General features: G+C 44.0%; 1 long non-coding RNA gene across 1 annotated transcript; it reads left to right on the forward strand.

The window, feature by feature from the left end:
- Positions 1 to 232: 232 nt before the first annotated feature.
- On the forward strand, positions 233 to 3,738 carry LOC109783420 (uncharacterized). The gene is made up of 4 exons (XR_002237692.4): positions 233 to 464; positions 564 to 714; positions 1,742 to 3,109; positions 3,455 to 3,738. It is a non-coding gene; the product is annotated as an uncharacterized lncRNA (long non-coding RNA).
- Positions 3,739 to 3,970: the final 232 nt, after the last annotated feature.

Consider the following 3,970-nt stretch of genomic DNA (forward strand, 5'->3'; position numbering starts at 1 on the left):
ACCCACCACCGCCGACGCCCCCCACCTTCTCCTTCTTTCCCAAGCGCCCGAAACCCTAGCCCGCGGCGCAGCCATGGCGACCGAGCTCTGGATCCGCGGGCTGGAGGTGCAGCACCGGATGCGCCGTCGACGACGTCCACGCGATCCTCCCTCCCTTCCCCTACGCCGCCTCCCTCCGCCCTCGCGATCCGATTCAAATCCATCCTCGACAGACAGAACCCTCCTTCGCTCTCCCGATTCCCCTCCCGATTTCATCCCCAATCCTTCTCGAGACGACAGCAATTCGATCCCGAGATAGTCAATCCCAGGGACCCTCGCGAGCAATCCAATCGAAGCCATCAACCTCGAGAGGCAGTTCGATTCGACCGATCTCGCGCGCCGAGGAGGAGAGAGCGATGAAGAAGATCTTCGGGGCCAAGAAGAGCCAGGACCCGCCGCCGTCCATCCAGGACGCCACCGACCGGGTACGCATCTTCTCTTCGATTCCTCAGTTTTCAGCTAGCTAGGGTTGGATTCGATCCCCTTCTCATGGAATCCATGGCTGGCGGGATGGATTGGTGCAGATATACAAGCGGGGGGACACGTGGACGAGAAGATCAAGAAGCTGGACGCGGAGCTGGCGCGCTACAAGGAGCAGATCAAGAAGACCAGGCCCGGACCCGCGCAGGAGTCCGTCAAGGCGCGCGCCATGAGGATCCTCAAGCAGCGCAAGATGTATGCAGTATCTCAACCTGCGACAAACCCCAACCCCCTTCTTAATTTATTTCTTTTTCTCTGCTCGACTAGTAGATGATAATGATGAGCACTAGCAGCTGCTCAGCTAATGCTGACATGCAATTTCCAGGAGATGTGGCCACCATTGGACGTCTAGATGGCAACCTGCATTTGCAAAACAATTTTAGAATGTTTTTCTCACCTAGCAGACCACACCTACCAAACCAGTTTTTGTTAGAAAACAAATTTAGCACATCCCACCCTCTCTTAGAATGCGTGGTTCAGAATTCATATACCAGCAGAAGCTTTCACTTCTGCTTTGTTGTTACCTTCATGTTGCAGTCCATGACTGTTCTAAGGATGGCTAGCAGAAGCTTTCACTTCTAAGGATGCAAGCAGTAGGAAGAATCATTGTAGTTAAGTGGCCATAATATCTAATTTATGGTCCTGAACTTTGTTGTTACCTGGATGTTGCAGTCCTTGACTGTTCTCATGATGTCGTACAGGAGGCCCTTGTGGTCGCCGCACTGGATCTGAATTAGGGTGTGCACGGGGCTGAGGGAGTTGAAATGATGGACCTTAATTACTAAACATAAGCCATGCAGATTTTGTATTTCAAATGATGGACCTTAGTAAACATAAACTACACAGCTGAAGATTACCTAATAAACTAGTATGAAAGAAAACATGACTGAACAACTTTCATACTGCTCAGGCAATTAGTTCATGATTTACGTATCCTAGTGTTGGCTGCTGCTACTGTAATTCTGGATATGATGATAACTACATTATGTAATTATTAAGCTCGTGAGGTGATGACGATGAACTAGGATACGTATTGAAGTGTATGTATTACATGGTTCATACTAACTCATTGCAATTTTTGTTTGTTTGGTATACATTTATTAATCTGGCTGCTAAAATAAAAATGTTGGGTGCTTTTGTTGCTTGTATGTCCAGTTACGTGAGAGCCAACTATCTGCAAGGTTGTTAGCTGGTCTAATGATGTGTGCTCAACTAATTGCAGGGACTTGCTAAGCAATCTTATGCGGGGCACAATACCGGTGTCGTTCGGAAGCCTAACTCACCTGCGGCAAAACGGCAGCAGTGCCATGAAGCAGCTTTGTTTCTTGTTCTCTACTCTGCTTTGAACTGAACTTATTTCAGTTAGCAACTGTATACTAAATTTCGGAGTATGGGTGCTTTCTTGTGAATTGTGATGTTGTTCCCATCACATTAGATTAGGTTAATTACATCCACAACTATAGTAGCTTCTGTCCAAGTGCTCTTCATCTTGTGTGTCATCTGCAAGGCAATCAAGTTAATTAGATGTTGTTCTTTTCATGTTCTGCTTCATACATACATGCATATGTGATTAACCTAAAGGAAATACTATCTATGCACTAAATCTGAAAAGGAAATGTTGACTGTTGTTGTGTTGGTATTGATGACTCTAAGTGGCAACTATTCTGAATTATTTTGAGAACTTATAACATGATCTTGGACCCCTAATGGATGATCGATGCATAATTCTTTTATATGCTGCATGATGTGTGTGTTCCTTTTTTCTTGTATTATTATTCTGAGAACTTTCTGAGAACTGTCTGATTCTCCGAAGCACTGAATATGTATTGCCATCTTTTATGTTTGACAGTAATCAGTGCGAAAGGTTGATCTTCAAACAGGAAAAGTACCAAGCAACCATTGCCTCAGTCTTCTGTTTGTAGATTTCCAAACTATTCCTGGAACCTTTACCTGCTAGTCAAAATTGGTGTAGCAAATTTTCATTAGCACTAGTAAACGGTGGTATCACATCTATGATATTATGCTGCTGTTGATGTGCTATTTATAGCTACAGTTTAACACTATTAATTAGGCTTGCTGGACATGCATGTCTTCTTGCACAGATAAAACATCATAGTGTTAGTCAAGTATTTGCACAGATATGTCTTCTTGCGCCACATCAGTTGGTCCTGGATAGAAGAATATGGTGCTGGTTGCACCTTTCTTCGATAATCTGACTTGGTGTCATTTTTCCAGTAACTGATCTCGTGTACCCAAGTCTAGTACGTATCTTTTATGTTTGCTGGCTTGCATGTTTGCTGAAGCGTACTATGCTTGCCAAGACCAGGTTTCTGTTCCTTTTGGTATTACTTGATCTTTTTTGACAATCTAACTAGACGACTATTTCCAGCCTTTGAACTCCTAGGAGTTTTTAACACAAATTGTAACAGATGCTGCCTTGCTAATGGAAGATGAGGATGAGGGGCGCACCTAGCCGTCGGCCCTGCTTTGCTCGAGGAGGAGGGGCATGAGAGGCCTTCTCCTCTGCCCCTAGTGCGACCAAGAGGTCTTGCCCGAGATCAAGCACGGCCACGACGACCCACCACGGCAGGTAGCATCCCCATCTCCCTCCCCCTCTTTCTCTACTTACTAATGCCGCTAAATTAAGGAATATTTGATGCAAATCCTGGTTGTGTCAAGGAATTCAAGAGGGATTTGTATGAACAAGTCCAGTTTTTTTTATTTAGTTAGTACCAAACAGAGAAGATGCGGTCCAGATTGGCCAACTTTGCTGCTACCACATGGATTTGTATCTATGCAACCATCTCCCTGTTGTTTGTGTTGTTTGGATTGCAAGAAATTCAGTTTTGGGTGACCTGCACTTAGTTTAACTTCTCTGAATAATCAACTGTATTGTTTTGCTGCTGTATTGTTTCTCACTCATGATTGATGCCAGGTGAAGGTTTTCAAATGTTGAAGGAGCAGGACAATAGGAACTTCTGTGATGTCTTGTCATATATTTTCTTTTCTTTTCTGTAGAATAGTTTTGTTTGGCACTTACTGGTTCCTTGGATGTAAAGATATGTACTGCTAGAATGAATGCATGTAAAGATATTTTGGGCTCCTATAACATTTAATGTTGCTTTGAAAATGTATCGGAACTGGGCTAGGCCCAAGATAGCTTGTAGCGTGATGTGTTGTAATATCAATGGCATAATAAAAAAAGTTGGACTGGATCAATTATTTCGGCCCAACCCAAGATATATTGAACAATTATTTCTGAGGGGAAAACTTGAGAGGCCCAGCAAAGAAATGGCCCAGAAAAATATAGGAAAAAAACTGTCGTCAAAAGGGATGTGCAAAGAAATTAAAATGGCCGAATTGTTGGGCCCGACCCAGGTAGCTAAGAAAACTTAGCAGCAAATAATATATTAAATGGGCCGAATTACTGGGCTCGGCCCATCTAAAGCAG

The sequence above is a fragment of the Aegilops tauschii genome, chromosome 1, assembly GCF_002575655.3.
Source record: "Aegilops tauschii subsp. strangulata cultivar AL8/78 chromosome 1, Aet v6.0, whole genome shotgun sequence".
Taxonomy (NCBI): domain Eukaryota; kingdom Viridiplantae; phylum Streptophyta; class Magnoliopsida; order Poales; family Poaceae; genus Aegilops; species Aegilops tauschii.